Source organism: Heptranchias perlo, unplaced genomic scaffold (assembly GCF_035084215.1).
Source record: "Heptranchias perlo isolate sHepPer1 unplaced genomic scaffold, sHepPer1.hap1 HAP1_SCAFFOLD_50, whole genome shotgun sequence".
NCBI lineage: Eukaryota > Metazoa > Chordata > Chondrichthyes > Hexanchiformes > Hexanchidae > Heptranchias > Heptranchias perlo.
The window spans coordinates 3,388,798-3,406,281 of NW_027139516.1; the positions used below are offsets into that span (position 1 = coordinate 3,388,798).

The 17,484-nt window shown below is 44.1% G+C and overlaps 5 non-coding genes across 5 annotated transcripts; 2 read left to right on the plus strand and 3 right to left on the minus strand.

Annotated features, from left to right (window-relative positions):
• The first annotated feature begins 507 nt into the window (after positions 1-507).
• Positions 508-579, plus strand: trnaw-cca (transfer RNA tryptophan (anticodon CCA)). Its single transcript has one exon. It is a non-coding gene; the product is annotated as a tRNA-Trp (tRNA).
• A 661-nt stretch (positions 580-1,240) lies between these two features.
• On the minus strand, positions 1,241-1,313 carry trnav-uac (transfer RNA valine (anticodon UAC)). Its single transcript has one exon. It is a non-coding gene; the product is annotated as a tRNA-Val (tRNA).
• A 2,644-nt stretch (positions 1,314-3,957) lies between these two features.
• trnal-uag (transfer RNA leucine (anticodon UAG)) lies at positions 3,958-4,040 on the plus strand. Its single transcript has one exon. It is a non-coding gene; the product is annotated as a tRNA-Leu (tRNA).
• Positions 4,041-13,532: 9,492 nt separating this feature from the next.
• trnal-cag (transfer RNA leucine (anticodon CAG)) lies at positions 13,533-13,615 on the minus strand. Its single transcript has one exon. It is a non-coding gene; the product is annotated as a tRNA-Leu (tRNA).
• A 78-nt stretch (positions 13,616-13,693) lies between these two features.
• trnak-cuu (transfer RNA lysine (anticodon CUU)) lies at positions 13,694-13,766 on the minus strand. Its single transcript has one exon. It is a non-coding gene; the product is annotated as a tRNA-Lys (tRNA).
• Positions 13,767-17,484: the final 3,718 nt, after the last annotated feature.

The following is a 17,484-nucleotide window of genomic DNA, read 5'->3' on the forward strand; positions in this document are numbered from 1 at the left end:
ATCACACCCATAATTTATATTTTCACACGTTCATTTTTGCAGTTCTCACCAAAGTCCAAACATCGAAAGTCCACGTGTTTTTCAGAAGTTTCCCCTCCTGTTATGTATTTTGAGCAGTTTCCTACATGTATAAACATCACACCCATAGTTTATATTTTCACACGTTCTTTTTTGCAGTTCCAATCGAAGTCTAAACACGGAAAGTCTAAATGTTTTTCAGAAGATCCCCTCCTGTTATGTACCTTGAGCAGTTTCCCACATCCATTTCCTGTGATGTGATAATTCTGGGTGCAGGATGAATGGAATTGGATTTGCTGCAGTCCGCTGACAGCAGGCGATGGAAGCGAGCACCATGCTGCCGCTGACAGGTGACGGCGACTTCTGATGCTGCCTGACATCCGGTGGGAGTGGGCGGGGATTTGAAAGCCAACTCATTCCACCAATCTCGGAGCTCTAAAGCGGTGCTTGACAAACATTGATTGAAACAAACACGCAATGTAGCATCCAGGCCTCGTAGAGCAACGATAGCGCGTCTGACTCCAGATCAGAAGGTTGCGTGTTCAAATCACGTCGGGGTCACAGTTTTTTCCCTGAGAGCCGGTTTGAACAATTCTGCAATTCAAGTTTTCTTTGCGTCTTCACAATTAACAGAACCCTGCTCGAAAGTCTGCCTCTGGCCGGGAGGGAAGCACCTGATGACCTCATTTATTTAATGCAAATAACAGAAGACAAACACACATCTTCGTTCAAAAACCACCCTGCAGGTGGACACACAGTGAGATAAACACAGGGCAGAGATGCAGACAGTATCCGGAAACATCGGGAAAGAGACAAGAGAAATAGATTGAGCGCTTTGTTAGCCGAAAATTGTCTGAACCTCCACGGTCAATGAAAGGGCTTTTGTTGGCCGGTTTCCCATTGCACCGGAGAATTCGGGAGAACTTGGGAGATGGTTGGTTCGTATTCCATTGTCCCCCACCATTGGAAAAGGTTTGCCCATCCCACCCGACGAACTCCTTTCAAAAGCCACTCTGTCCAAAGCCAATATATCCTTCCAGATTAAAAGAGAATAAAACTTGAAAAGAGCGTCACTGTGGATCAGTTTTCTCTCACTCAAAATTATCTGTTTAATGAAGTAAAAGATGCAGCTGACAAAGAAGACGGCAACAGCCACTGTCTCCCTTTATGGAAGGAGAAGAAAATCGGTCTGGATGTTTGTTGAGACCAAGTTCCAACATAATGTTTCTGCCCGGGATCGAACCGGGGACCTTTCACGTGTAAAGCGAACGTGATAACCGCTACACTACGGAAACCGATGGCATAGTATGTAACACAATGGGTAGCTGAATGGTGTGTTCTCTCTGCTCGTACTTGGAATGTGTTCTTTCCATTGCAGCTGGAGACACAGACAGTGGCTGCTCCCCCTTATCTTTAAAAACTCTCAGGGTAGTGGGTTTGAGCCCCACGTTGGGCGAGTACCGTTTTAAACTTTTATGCTGCTTCCACCCGCCCCCCTCCGTCTCACCGCACACGATGGGGCCACGCCCGGGCTGAATCTCTCCAATCAGGTTTCCGCCCCTGTCGCAGCATGAAATGGTCCTTATCAAAGTCACAAATGATGCCCTATGTGATTACCAGCATGATAAACTATCCCTCCTCATCCTTCTCAAATACAATATCTCACCGTGCTGTTATGCTGTTAGACTAGTTTCCTCTCTCTGCCCTTATTTGGAATGTGTTGCTTTTCCATCTGACAACACTTAGTATCATGGTTTTATGTTAGTCCACAAGAGGAGATCATTCGGCCCATCGTGCCTGTGCCGGGTCAAACACACGTATTCGTTCAAAATAAGTTCAGAGATGGATTGAGTGTTTTTTTTATCAGAAAATTGCCTGAACCCCCACAGTCCACAGCTTTCCTCCTCGCTATCAACCACACGGCCCACTTTTATGTCAACCGCAAATTTCTCAATCATGCCCCCTACGCTTAAGTCCAAATCGTTAATGTATACCACAAAAAGCAAAGGACCAAGTACCGAGCCCTGCGACACACCACTGGAAACAGCCTTCCAGCCGCAAAAACACCCGTTGACCATTACATAAGAACATAAGAACATAAGAAATTGGAGCAGGAGTAGGCCAATCGGCCCCTCGAGCCTGCTCCGCCATTCAATAAGATCATGGCTGATCTGATCCTAACCACAAATCTAAAGAACACAAGAAGTCGGAGCAGGACCCGGCCACATAGCCCCTGGGCCCTCTCCGCCACCCACAGGGCATTGACCGATCCGAACTCAGCTTCATGTCCAATTTCCTGCCCGCTCCCCATAACCCCTAATTCCCTTTACTTCTAGGAAACTGTCTATTTCTGTTTTAAATTTATCTAATGATGTAGCTTCCACAGCTTCCTGGGGCAGCAAATTCCACAGACCCACTACCCTCTGAGTGAAGAAGTTTCTCCTCATCTCAGTTTTGAAAGAGTGGCCCCTTATTCTAAGATTATGCCCCCTAGTTCTAGTTTCACCCATCTTTGGGAACATCCTTACTGCATCCACCCGATCAAGACCCTTCACAATCTTATATGTTTCAATAAGATCGCCTCTCATTCTTCTGAACTCCAATGAGTAGAGTCCCAATCTACTCAACCTCTCCTCATATGTCCGCCCCCTCATCCCCGGGATTAACCGAGTGAACCTTCTTTGTACTGCCTCGAGAGCAAGTATGTCTTTTCTTAAGTATGGAGACCAAAACTGTATGCAGTATTCCAGGTGCGGTCTCACCAATACCTTATATAACTGCAGCAATACCTCCTTGTTTTTATATTCTATCCCCCTAGCAATAAAAGCCAACATTCCGTTGGCTTTCTTGATCACCTGCTGCACCTGCATACCAACTTTTTGATTTTCTTGCACTAGGACCCCCAGATCCCTTTGTACTGCAGTACTTTCCAGTCTCTCGCCATTAAGAAAATAACTTGCTCTCTGATTTTTCCTGCCAAAGTGCATAACCTCACATTTTCCAATATTATATTGCATCTGCCAAATCTCCGCCCACTCACCCAGCCTGTCTATATCCCCTTGCAGGTTTTTTATGTCCTCCTCACTCTCTACTTTCCCTCCCATCTTTGTATCATCTGCAAATTTTTATATGTTGCACTCGGTCCCCTCCTCCAAATCGTTAATATAGATTGTAAAGAGTTGGGGACCCAGCACCGACCCCTGTGGAACACCACTGGTTACTGGTTGCCAGTCCGAAAATGAACCATTTATCCCAACTCTCTGCTTCCTGTTCGATAACCAATCCTCCACCCATGCCAGAATATTACCCCCAATCCCGTGATTTTTTTTCTTAAGTAATAATCTTTTATGTGGCACCTTGTCGAATGCCTTCTGGAAGTCTAAATACACTATGTCCACTGGTTCCCCTTTATCCACCCTATACGTTATATCCTCGAAGAACTCACTTTCTTTCTACCACTCAGCTAATTTTGGATCCAATAAGCCACATTCCCTTGGATCCCATGGGCCTTTACTTTTTCGACCAATCTGCCATGTGGGAATTTTTCAAAAGCCTTGCTGCAATCCATGTCGACTACATCAATTGAGCTACCCTAATCGATCCTCCTTGTCATCTCCTCTAAAAATTCAATCAGGTGAGTTGGACACGACCTCCCCTCAACAAATCCATGCTGACTGCCCTTGATTGGTCCGTGCCTTTCGAAGTGACAGTTGATCCTGTCCCTCATTTGAAATTGAGTCTTTCTCCTGCTTGCTGCAATAACAGATAAGGCGGTAATTAGTACTCAGGCCTGGCGAGCTCATTTGGTCGAACATGAGACTATTAATCTCAGGATCGTGGGTTCGAGCCCCACAGTAGGCGAGGACCATTTTTAAGTTTCATGCTGCTATCACTGGCCAACAGTGCAGAAATAATGCAGAATAAAGCATGGTATCGGTAGTCAGAATGGCCGAGCGGTCTAAGGCGCTGCGTTTAGGTTGCAGTCTCTGCTGGAGGCGTGGGTTCGAATCCCACTTCTGACATTGCTGATTTTTACCAAGACGTGGAAATATTTTATTTGTGGATTGGGCTGCAGCTGATTTTTCTGCCAAGTTGATTTGCTCCTCCCACAAAAGCAACTGGCTTTGTCATGCAGATGTGACTTGAGAAGTTTTGAATGGTGAAATGTTTGACATATTAATGACCGGGACAAAGAAACAGAACAGCAGTGGGAAACATTTAAAACGATGATCGATAGAGTCCAGAAGAAATATATCCCACGACAAAGCAAGAAAAAACTAGCCAGAAATGATACAACAGGGATGAATAAAGAAATAAGGACAAAATTGAAACGAAAGAAAAAGGCACACACGAGACAATAAAGGAGAGAGGGGAATGTGAAAATACTGGGAAAGTAGTCTAAAGAACTATTGGAAAGGCAAAAAGGAATATCAAAAAAGCGAAGTATTCTGGACACATCAACAGCCAAAGAAAATTTAGGATTGGAATAGGGCCACTAAGGGATACACATGACAAACTCACAGGCAATGACAGCGAAATGGCAGAAATATTAAATAATCACTTTGTTTCAGTATTTACCAGGGAGACTAATATTGTGGGCATGACAGGAGAAGAAGAGATAAAAAAATATATAAAGACATTTAAGATCGAAAGGGGGGAGATAATTCATAAACTAATCAAAGCTAGAGAGGGAATTTCCTGTTAGGAGCCGAACCAGAGTTTGAAACCGCTCAGCCACGCTAATTTCCGTATTACTGTTCAGGAGCACAGTTCACAGCGACACGATTACTGCGCTCCATTTAGGGAGGCTCAGTGACAGGTGGAAATTGACCTATTAATAGAATCAGAGAATAGGACAGCGCCATTCGGATGCCATTCGGCCCATCGTGTCTGTGCCAGCTCTCTGAAAGTGCTGTCCAGTTAGTCCCACTCGCCTGCTGTTTCCCCATAGACCAGAAAAAGTTTCCATCCAAGCTTTTATCCAATTCCCTTTTGAAAACTGTGAGTTAAGAAAAACAATATTGAAAGGGGTGCTGGGGCCTCTGCAGCGTCGATGTAGAGTGTGTGATGATTGAAGTTATCAAGATGGTTGCTTTACACATGGTATGTTGTGCAATCATCCTGAAATATCTTCAATATCCAATACAAATTGAATTGCAAATCTGACGGACAAACACTGGAAAACAAGTCACGAGTGAACGCAAATCATCTGGGACCCGTTTTCAGCCTCACCGCACTTTAAATAAAGAGAAATAACTTTGCATTGAAAAGATTTGGAACTTGCATCTGTGCCTTTATCTGTTCCATTTCTTAAAGTTGCTGGCGTCTGATGATGTACACGCCTCTGCTCCCTCCATTGAACAAGAAAGGAGGTGTTTGACGTTGACGGGACCTGTTGGTTCTGAGCTCATTCTTTCCATTGAGTGGGTTCGCGTCCTTCAACTTTAGCCCAGCGGTGAACTTCGCAGCAAACAAGTTCGACACCGTCTCACCGCGGACGCTGACTGCCATGTTTATTGTAAACAATTTTACAACACCAAGTTATAGTCCAGCAATTTTATTTTAAATTCACAAGCTTTCGGAGGCTTCCTCCTTCCTCAGGTGAACGTTTGTTGGAAATGACAAACGTTTCCAACAAACGTTCACCTGAGGAAGGAGGAAGCCTCCGAAAGCTTGTGAATTTAAAATAAAATTGCTGGAATATAACTTGGTGTTGTAAAATTGTTTACAATTGTCAACCCCAGTCCATCACCGGCATCTCCACATCATGCCATGTTTATTGTTATTTCTTTCAGCCCTAAATAAATAGTGACCGTGATTTTAAATTTGCACTCAGTGATTTTTAGGTAGTCTCCTTTCAGTGTTTCAAAGGCGACCCCTAATTTATGATCGTCCGGCCATTTCACCAGCCGTGTTGAAAACAAAACATGTCTCTGCTTTTCGCGTCTTTTTTCGAAAGGCAAAAAATATATTTCCCGTGACCTCTGAAGGATGGACAAGTACAGTTCAGAAAGCAGAAGCAAGTTCACCGAGCTTAAATCGTCTGACCACGTTAAAGGCGATATATACAGATATATATATATATATATATATCTACAAGTAGTTGCTGTCTGTTTCTGTGGTTGTCTTTTTTCTGTGTGTGTCCATCTGCAGGTCGATTTTGAATCAATACCAGTATTCGTGTCAGTTTGTTGCATGAAATAAATGAGGGTATCAGGCGCTCCCCTCCCTGCCACTGGGTCGGTACTGAGTCAGGGTTTAGACCAAACTTCTGTTTTGTTTTGTGTGAAAAAGCAATTGAAACCTTCATTCGGGAATTATCCAGTCTCATGTGAGCGGTGAAAGAAACAGTGACCCCGATGTGATGTGAACACGCAGCCTTTTGATCTGGAGTCAGACCTTTGCGCCACGCACTCTGAAGACAGGATCCTGGATGTTATTATATTTTTTGAATGTTTCTCAAACACCGTTTCATATATTGGTTGAATAGATAGGGCTTATCAAATCTCCGCCAGATCCCACCGGGTGTGAGACAGTCTTGGAAGCAGACTTCACCCTCAATGTCACGCTGGCATTCATCGCCTGCTCCCAGCGGACTGCATGAACAGGGCTGGGAGATATGGACTTTGTTCACATCATTCAGCAATGTGAATCGTTAAATATTTAATCATTTTTAATGGGGACAAGGTTTACAAAGTGCGCCCGACCAGTTCCGAACCGGGGACCTTTCGCCTGCTTGGCAAACGTGATAACCACTATACTACGGAAAACTGATGCTTCAAGCTCTGTGATATGGATATAACCCCTCAGCCAAACTAATTTCCGTATTCCTGTCCAGGAGCTCATTTCACAGGGATACATTTACTGCGCTGCATTTCGGAAGGCTGCAGAGAAGGACAGGTAGCGATGGTCAGGCAGGGAATCCCAGAGCATCGCGCCGACACAAACATTTCACTGTTTTTTTCATGTACCTGTTATCCGACCGCAGTTTAAACTATTGCGAATGGCATGCTCAGATGATATTGTTCATTGAGTGTTTTCTTGCTCGAAACATCAGCCTTTACGGTTAACAGCCGAACGCGCAACCGATTGCGCCACAGAGACCAACCGGTGCGGTTTCTTGCAATATACACGAAAGCAGCGTGTCACCTGGTCAAAGTTTCATGTTGCAGCCACAGAAATGTAGTTGTCCATTATCAGTGTTACTTTTCCAGAAATAAAGGAAGGAACATTGTTTGTGGAAACATGGAAACGGTCTGATCTCGCTCACAGCATCGATATCACCGCCAACCAGCTCTCCTGCAACCGGCGCGCTAATCGCTGCTTTGTCTGTTACTTATTAGCACTGCGGGAGAGCCTTCGTCACACGGATTGCAGCGGTTCAACAAGGCGGCTCACCACCACCTTCTCAAGGGTAATTAGGGATGGGCAATAAATACCGGCCTCGCCAGCGACACCCACATCCCATTAACGAATAAAAAAAAATATTAATTTCAGATTCTGCATCAGTTTGAGGTGCTGTATTGGATTAAGCTGTTGTATTTGTTTGAGGTACTTTATTGCTTTGAGATACTGTATTAGATTGAGATGCTGTATGAGTTTGAGGTATTAATTTATGTTTCAGGTTCTGTATTTGATTGAGGTACTGTATTAGTTTGAGGTACTTTATTAGTTTGAGATGATGTATTAGCTTGAGGTATTATATTAGTTTCAGATTCTCTATCCGTTTCAGGTATTGTATTAGCTTGAGGTACCGTATTCGTTTGAGGTACTGTTTTAATTTGAGAAGCTCTATCAGTTTGAGGTGTTATATTAGTTTGGGGTATCTGTATTGTAAGGAAAGAGTTAGTCTTTATATTGAATTAATATTAACCTTTACCATTTGCCTCTTAAGTAAGGAAGTATAAATCTCTGTTGGGAGAATGAAACTACAATAATAAGACAGATTTGCTTCATTTTATATGCATGCATATGTTTAATATAGAGACGAGTAGATTCTGAAGTCCAGAAACTCTTGGATCGGAGCTGATATCATAATACTCATAAGTTTAATTATCCTTTTGATATAAACAATTCTCTGACAATCATAACAAGGCCTTTAAATCATTCAGAGCTGGTGTGTTTGTGTGTCAGACAGCATTGTGTGCTATTCGTCTTACCAGCTTCACAGGGAAGCAGGAGAGGTGTGAGATATGTATGATTGCTACATATCATTCCAAGCTGACGCAGCGGGAAAGGGCTGCACTGGTGAGAGATAAACACCATTCTGCTCTCTGGTCAATGGGCAAGGCCATATGTTTTAACTAACAAGTTCAAAAGTTATAGTTATAATTAATGCCGAAAGCAGAACACCTGGCTGTGCCGAAGGAGCCTGTTTGCACCACAAGGCTGCATCTAGTGGAGGAGTGTAGTTGGGTGATGAGGGAAGTGATACTCTGATGACATCGAAAATTCTGGAAACCCTCAGCAGGTCAGGCAGAATCTGTGGAGAGAGAAACCGAGTTAATGTTTCAGGTCAATGACCTTTCATCAGAACCACGTTGGGCAGTTGTGTTTGGTAATAGTATGAAACATTGGAATTGTTTCACTCATGTGGGGTGATTTGGGTACTTTTCTGTCTTTGGAAGTTGAAGAGTAAAATAAGGGCTCATCCGGGATTTGAACCCGGGACCTCTCACATATTTGGACAGAGAACCCCGAAGCAAGAATCATACCCCAAGACCAACGAGCCCGTTGACAAAAACCAATGCATTCAAGAGCCAGCCTTCGTAAAACCCTTTTTGTTGGCTATCCTTGATTAGCAATTATGAGGACAGGTTGCAAAGACCAGACTTGCATTCCCTTGAGTGCAGAATATTAAGGGGTGATCTAATTGAGGTGTTTGGATTATTAAAGGATTTGACACGGCAGATAGAGACTATTTCCTCTGGTGGGGAGAGTCCAGAACAAGGGGGCATAACCTTAAAATTAGAGGTGGGCCGTTCAGGGTTGATGTCAGGAAGCACTTCTTCACACAAAGGGGAGTGGAATTCTGGAACTCTCTCCCTCAAAAAGCAGTTGAGGCTGGGGGTCAATTGAAAATTTCAAAACTGAGATTGATAGATTTTGGGGCTGATTCGGGAGTTTAATGACTTTGACATTTTTTCCCTGTGACTTGGAGAGTTTCGATCGATGAAATATTCGTGAAAAGAGTCAGTGCAAAGAGAGTCAACAGTTCATGTTTTCCCGAGACACTTCCTTCAGAGCTAAGAACGAAAAGTTTCTCATTTCCATAGTGCAGCGGTTATCATGTTCACCAGTTACACGCAGAAAGTCCCCGATTTAACCTCGGAGGGAAGCATGTTGTTGGGACTTGCTCCCCATCAACCTTCAGGGTCGAGTTTGTTCATGCATGAAAGGGGCGACAAACCTTTTTAAATTTAACAACGCCTACACCAGATTCCTGGTATAATAAGCACTAAACACTTTTAAGCAGACTCCTAAAATACAGTATGTAAAACGGGAAGGGATAAAAGTTCATGACATACAAAACACAAAGATTTATTGACGTTTTAATTGTCACTTGGCAAACAAGTTAGCATTTCCTTCAGTGTGCAACAGAACGTATTAATGGTGATTAAAGAAAACATTAAATGTCTCACAGACTTGAATTATTTTTGTGCAATGAACTATTCCCAACCACAAGAGAACACTGCATCAAACATATATATTTAAGTATATAATAAGTATATATAATATATATATATATAATCTATGCCATCAGTAGACCTCGTGGTGAAACGGTAGCGCGTCTGACTCTGGATTCTGAAGGCTGCGTATTTAAATCATGTCGAAATCACTACTTCTTATACCATTCATATCAGCCTGGATAATTTCGGAATCACTGCTTTTTAATAATAAACGAAACTTTGCTCACTAGTTCATTTTTCATTGCTCCCTGTCATTGATAATTGAAATGAAATATTAATCTAGCTAAGCCGGAGAACAAAATATTAAACAAGCGAAACAAATACTGAGCAAAATTATTTGCAATGTTTGGGGGGAAGTGCAGCTGAAAAGCAGAAGATCTGAATGGAATGATCAATGATTGAGCGGAATACATTGCTCGACTTGTTACTCGATTGCCTTCTTGCACAGCACCTCACAAACCCGTGACATCAACCACCTAGAAGGACAAAGGCAGCAAGTACATGGGAATAACACCACCTGCACGTTCCCCTCCAAGTCACACACCATCCCGACTTGGAAATATATCGGCCGTTCCTTCATCGCCGTTGGATCCTGGAACTCCCTACCTAACAACACTGAGGGAGAACCTTCACCACACTGACTGCAGCGGTTCAAGAAGACGGCTCACCACCACCTTCTCAAGGGCAATTAGGTTTGGACAATCTATCGATGCTGTGAGCGAGACCAGACCGTTTCCATGTTTCCACAAACAATGTCCCATCCGTTGTTTCTGGAAAAGTAACACTGATAGTTGTCAATTGCATTTCTGTGGCTGCAACTTGTAACTTTGGCTAGGTGACACGCTGCTTTAGTGTATCTTGCAAACACATGCATTGGGTGATCTCTGTGGCGCAATCGGTTAGCGCGTTCGGATGTTAATCAAAAGCTTTGGTGGTTTGAGCCCACTCAGGGACGAAAGTTGCACCTTTCTCTTCCCACTTTCGGATTCATTGCCTCATTCTGATAGTCCTGAAGCCGGTGCCAGGTTTTAATTCCTGATCTGCAGTAACTGGGAGCACTTTAATTGGCTCCGATCTCGTAATCTCATTTCAAGTTTTCGAATGTGTGATTTGGCTGCAAGAAAACACTCTGTGAACAATGTAATCTGAGCATGCCTGATTCGCTAGTTCAAACTGCGGTCGGATATCAGGCACATGAAAAACAGTGAAATGTTTGTGTGGGCGCGATGCTCTGGGATTCCCTGCCTGACCATCGCCACCGATCCTTCTCTGCAGCCTTCCGAAATACAGCGCAGTAAATGTATCTCTGTGAAATCAGCTTGGCTGAGGCGTTATGTCCCGAACACGGGACTGCAAGCTTCAGGTTTCCGTAGTGTCGTGGTTATCACGTTCGCCGAACACGCGAAAGGTCCCCAGTTCGAAACCGGGCGGAAACCTTGTTCCCATTAAAAATGAGTAAATATTTAACGATTCACACTGCTGATTAAATGTGAACAAAGTCCATAACTTGCAGCCCGCTGAGAGCAGGCGATGAAAGACCTGTGATATTGGGGGTGAAGGCTGCTTCCAATACTGTCCCACACCCGGTGGGACCTGGTGGAAATTTGGTAAGTCCTGTCCATTCAACCAAGGTGGGATAAATGAAACGGTGTTTGAGAAACATTCATATATATGTAATAACATCCTGGATCCTGTATTCAGAGTGGATGGCGCAAAGGTCTGACTCCAGATCAAAAGGCTGCGTGTTCACATCACATCGGGGTCACTGTTTCTTTCACCGCTCACATGAGACTGGATAATTCCCGAATGAAGGTTTCAATTGCTTTTTCACAGAAAAGAAACAGGTGTTTCGCCTAAAACCTGACTCAGCACCGACCCAGTGGCAGGGAGGGGAGCGCCTGATACCCTCATTTATTTCATGCAACAAACTGACACGAACACTGGTATTGATTCAAAATCGACTTGCAGATGGACACACACAGAAAAAAGAGAACCACAGAAACAGGCAGCAACGACTTGCATATATATCTGTATACATTGCCTTTAACGTGGTCAGACGATTTAAGCTCGGTGAACTTGCTTCAGCTTTCTGAAATGTACTTGTCCATCCTTCAGAGGCCAGGGGAAATATATTTTTTGCCTTTCGAAAAAAGACGCGAAAAGCAGAGACATGTTTTGTTTTCAACACGGCTGGTGAAATGGCCGGACTATCATAAATTAGGAGTCGCCTTTGAAACATTTAAAGGCGACTATCTAAAAATCACTTAGTGCAAATTTAAAATCACGGTCACTATTCATTTTGGTCTGAAAGAAATAACAATAAACATGTCAGTCAATGCCCGCGGTGAGACGGTGTCGAACTTGTTTGTTGTGAAGTTCACCGCTGGGCTAAAGCTGACGCCGTTTAAAAAACGCGAACCCACTCAATGTAAAGGATGAGCTCATAACCAACAGGTCCCGTCAACGTCAAACACCTCCTTTCTTGATCAATGGAGGGAGCAGAGGCGTGTACATCATCAGACACCAGCAACTTTTACAAATGGAACAGGTGAAGGCACAGATGCAAGTTCCAAATATTTTCAATGCAAAGTTATTTCACTTTATTTAAAGTGCCGTGAAGCTGAAAACGGGTCCCAGATGATTTGCGTTCACTCGTGACTTGTTTTCCAGTGTTTGTCCTTCAGGTTTGCAATTCAATTTGTATTGGATATTGAAGATATTTCAGGATGATTGCACAACATACCATGTGTAAAGCAACCATCTTGATAACTTCAATTATCACACACTCTACATCGACGCTGCAGAGGCCCCAGCACCCCTTTCATTATTGTTTTTCTTAACTCACAGTTTTCAAAAGGGAATTGGATAAACGCTTGGATGGAAACATTTTCAGGGCAATGGAGTAACAGCAGGCGAGTGGTACTAACTGGACAGCTCGTTCAGAGAGCAGGCACAGGCACGATGGGCCGAATGGTATCCGAATAGCGCTGTCTTATTCTATGATTCGATTAATAGATCAATTTCCGCCTTTCACTGAGCCTCCCTAAATGGAGCGCAGTAATCGTGTCCCTGTGAAATGAGCTCCTGAACAGTAATACGGAAATTAGCGTGGCTGAGCGGTTTGAAACTCTGGTTAGCCTCCGAACAGGAAATTTCCTCTCTGAGTTTGATTAGTTTATCAATTATCTCCCCGCTTTCCATCTTAAATGTCTTTACATATTTTTTGATCTCTTCTTCTACTGCCATGCCCACAATATTAGTCTCCCTGGTAAATACTGAAGCAAAGTGATTATTTAATATTTCTGCCATTTCGCTGTCATTGCCTGTGAGTTTGTCGTGTGTATCGCTAAGTGAGCCTATTCCTATCCTAAATTTTCTTTGGCTGTTGTTGTGTCTCGAATACTTAGCTTTTTTTTATATTCCTTTTTGCCTTTCTAATATTTCTTTAGACTTCTTTCCCAGTCTTTTCACATTCCCCTCTCTCTTTTATTGTCCAGTGTGTGCCTTTTTCTTCAGTTTCAATTTTACCCTTATTTCTTTATTCATCCCTGGTGTGTCATTTCTGGCTAGTTTGTTCTTGCTTTTCAGTGGGATATATTTCTCCTGGACTCTATTGATCACCGTTTTAAATGTTTCCCACTGCTGTTCTATTTCTTTGTCCAGGTCATTAATATGTCAAACATTTCACCGTTTGAAACTTCTCAAGTCACATTTCCATCACAAAGCCAGTTGCTTTTGTGGGAGGAGCAACTCAACTTGGTCGAAAAATCAGCTGCAGCCCAATCCACCAATAAAATATTTTCACGTCTTAGTAAAAGTAAGGAATGTCAGAAGTGGGATTCGAACCCACGCCTCCAGAAGAGACTGCGACCTGAACGCAGCGCCTTAGACCGCTCGGCCATCCTGACTACCGAATGCATATTCCATTCTGCATTATTTCTGCACTGTTGGTCAGTGAATTGAGCATAAAAGTTGAAAATTGCACTCGCCCAAAGTGGGGCTCGAACCCACGACCCTGAGATTAAGAATCTCATGCTCTCCCGACTGAACTCGCCGGGCATGGTTACTTTAATCGCCTTGTCTGTTATTGCAGCAACCAGGAGAAAGACTCCATTTCAAATTATTGGAATAATTTCTGGGGGCTCGGATAAACTGTCACTTCGAAAGGCACGGACTCATCAAGGACAGTCAGCATGGATTTGTTCAGGGGAGGTCGTGTCTGACTAACCTGATTGAATTTTTCGAGGAGGTGACAAGGAGGATCGATGAGGGTAGCGCAATTGATGTAGTCGACATGGATTTTAGCAAGGCTTTTGAAAAATTCCCAAATGGCAGATTGATCGAAAAATTAAAGGCCCATGGGATCCAAGGGAATGTGGCTTGTTGGATCCAAAATTGGCTCAGTGGCAGGAAGCAAAGGGTAATGGTCGATGGGTGTTTTTGCGGCTGGAAGGCTGTTTCCAGTGGGGTGCCGGAAGGCTCGGTACTTGGTCCTTTGCTTTTTGTGGTATGCATTAACGATTTGGACTTAAACGTAGGGGGCATGATGAAGAAATTTTCGGGTGACACAAAAATAGGCCGTGTGGTTGATATTGAGGTGGAAAGCTGTAGACTGTCGGGGTTCAGGCAATTTTCTGATAACAAAGCACTCAATCTATTCCTGAACGAATTTTGAACGAAAATGTGCGTTTGACCCGGCACAGGCACGACGGGCCGAATGATCTCCTCTTGTGGACTAACATAATACGATGATACTAAGTGTTGTCAGACGGAAAAGCAACACATTCCAAATAAGAGCAGAGAGAGGAAACTAGTCTAACAGCATAACAGCACGGTGAGATATTGTATTTGAGAAGGATGAGGAGGGATAGTATATCATGGTGGTAGTCACATACGGCATCATTTGTGACTTTGAGAAGGGCCATTTCATGCTGCGACAGGGGCGGAAACCGAATTGGAGAGATTCAGCCCGGGCGCGGCCCCATCGTGAGCGGTGAGACGGAGGGGGGGTGGGGGAAGTGTCAGAGCTGTGGCTCACCGGTGGAAGCAGCATATAAGTTTAAAACGGTACTCGCCCAACGTGGGCTGAAACCCACCACCCTGAGAGTTTTTAAAGCAAAGGGGGAACAGCCACTGTCTGGATCTCTTGCTGCACTTGAAACAACACATTCCAACTGCGAGCAGAGAGAGAACACCATTCAGTTGCCCATTGTTTAGTGAAATATTATCCATTTCCGTAGTGCAGCGGTTATCATGTCTGCTTTGTATACAAAAAGTCCCCAGTTCGATTCCGGGCAGGAACATTATGTTGGAACTTGGTCTCCAGAAACATCCACATCGATTTTCTTCTCCTGCCAAAAAGGGAGACAGTGGCTGTTCCCTGATTCTTTGGAAGGTGCATCTTTTACTTCATTGAACAGTTTACTTTGAGTGAGAGAAAACTGATCCACAGTGACACTCTTTTCAAGTTTTATTCCCTTTTAATCTGGAAGGATACATTTGCTTTGGACAGAGTGGCTTTTGAAACGAGTTGTCGGGTGGAATCGACAAACCTTTTCCGCTGGTGGGGTCAAGGGAACCGAACCAAACATCTACCAAGTTCTCCCGAATTATCCGGTTCAATGGGAAACCGACCAACAAAAGCCCTTTCATTGACCGTGGAGGTTCAGACATTTTTCTGATAAAAAAGCGCTCAATCTATTTCTCTTGTCTACTTCCCGATGTTTCCGGATACTGTCTGCATCTCTGCCCTGTATTTATCTCACTATGTGTCCACCTGCAGGGTGTTTTTTGAACGAAGACGTGTGTTTGTCTTCTGTTCGTAATAAAGTCAGTGCGGTTTGACGTGTTGTTACTCAAAGGTGCACTTGCCCTGCTGGTGAGCAGAGGCAAGTGCTCGAGCAAAACAGACGTTTCCGGGCAGACACACAAAGCTTTCAGGTTGAAGAAAGGAACGGAGGTCTCCTGTGCCTCAGCGCCAACATGTTAAGCTGTAGGCTGTCTGTAAAGTAAAGAAAACGGCTTTGAGCTCATTTCTGCTTACTACAAAAGCACGTTCGCTGGTTCCAACCAGAATCCTAAGGATGACTTTTATCTGTTAATTGTATTGCAGTCCTCCGCTGTACCAGCTGAACGATCGAAGGGAAGCAGCAAAGATTGCTCTCTTTGGTAAATGTTCACTGTGCGCCTTTTGACACTTCCGGACTCGTGGAGTCACATGTGCATGACCGAGACTGACTCATTTCCTGCTCATTGCGCATCGTTGTGGGAGTGTGAGCTGTTACTTTCTCTGCACACCCGAGAGGCGAATGCAGCAGTGGATACCGTGTCTTATGACAAATCAGAAGATTGTCTGGTCAACTCCAACCTGACTGGATTGTTTTTGAAAACTGTCCATTAATTTATGACTTTTAATAGCTTGCAAATTGACCTAATTGGTAGTGCTGCCTGGAAGTCTCCACCGTTCGTGCACTCTCAACAGAGCAGGAAATGCATTAGTTTTATTCACTTTGCAAATCCTGAGTTCAATCCAAAGAAAAGATATCAGGACCCGTGAAGCTTTTTTCCATGTCTCACTTTATCGTTCCATCTTTGCGAAACACCAAACTCAAAAACTTTTGCTGACTGCCGCACACCAAAAGATTTACTGCCCCTTGATCTCGATTTATCGAAGCTCAGGATTCACGTGGGTTATGGATTTGCTGAAAACTGAAACCAGTTTTGTTTCGGGACAATTCCCCAAGGTAAAAAATGAGTGGAAAATGCGGGCATCGATCCCGCTACTTCTCGCATGCGAAGCGAGCGCTCTACCATTTGAGCTAATTCCCCAGGTGCGGTGGTGAATTTGCCCTTCACAATAATCGCTTAACACTCGTCTTGAGGCAGCGCCACGAATTGCCCCCTCCCTGAATGAATTCAATGCTCCAATCCGCGGTATCGAGTATTCGCAAGTGAGCAACCGCAGAACGGGAAGGCACAGTAATCGTGAATGATGCCGAGAAGAGCCCGAGCCTGCGGAACGCAGACGAGGTAATCGGACAAGAACAGCAGCCCGAGCTTGAGGAAACAGCGAGAGCTCTGTCTGTCTGTCGGTCTGACTGACTGATGGAAGGCTGATTTGCCTGAAAGTGAGTGCGGTTTGATGTGTTGTTCTTCAAAGGTACGCCCTGCTGGTGAGCAGAGGCAAGTGCTCGAGCAAAACAGCCGTTTTCGGACAGACACAAAAAGCTTTCAGGTTTAAGAAAGGAAAGGAGGTCTCCTGTGCCTCAGCGCCAACATGTTGAGCGTTTGGCTGTCTGTAAAGTAAAGAAAACGGCCTTGAGCTAATTTCTGCTTACTCCAAAAGCACGTTCGCTAGTTCCAACCAGAAACCTAAGGATGACTTTTCTCTGTTAATTGTATTGCAGTCCTCCGCTGTACCAGCTGAACGATCGAAGGGAAGCAGCCAAGATTGCTCACTTTGGTAAATATTCACTGTGCGCCTTTTGACACTCCCGGACTCGTGGAGTCACGTGTGCATGACCGAGACTGACTCTTTTCCTGCTCAGACCGCAGCGCTGTGGCAGTGTGAGCTGCTACTTTCTCTGCACACCGAGGAGCAGTGGATATCGTGTCTAATGACAAATCAGAAGATTGTCTGGACATCTCCTACCTGACTGGATTGTTTTTGCCAACTGTCCATTGACTGCAGCACAAAAAAGATTTGCTGCTCTTTGATCTCCATTGATCGAAGCTGAGCATTGACGTGGGTTCTGGATTTGCTGAAAACTGACACCAT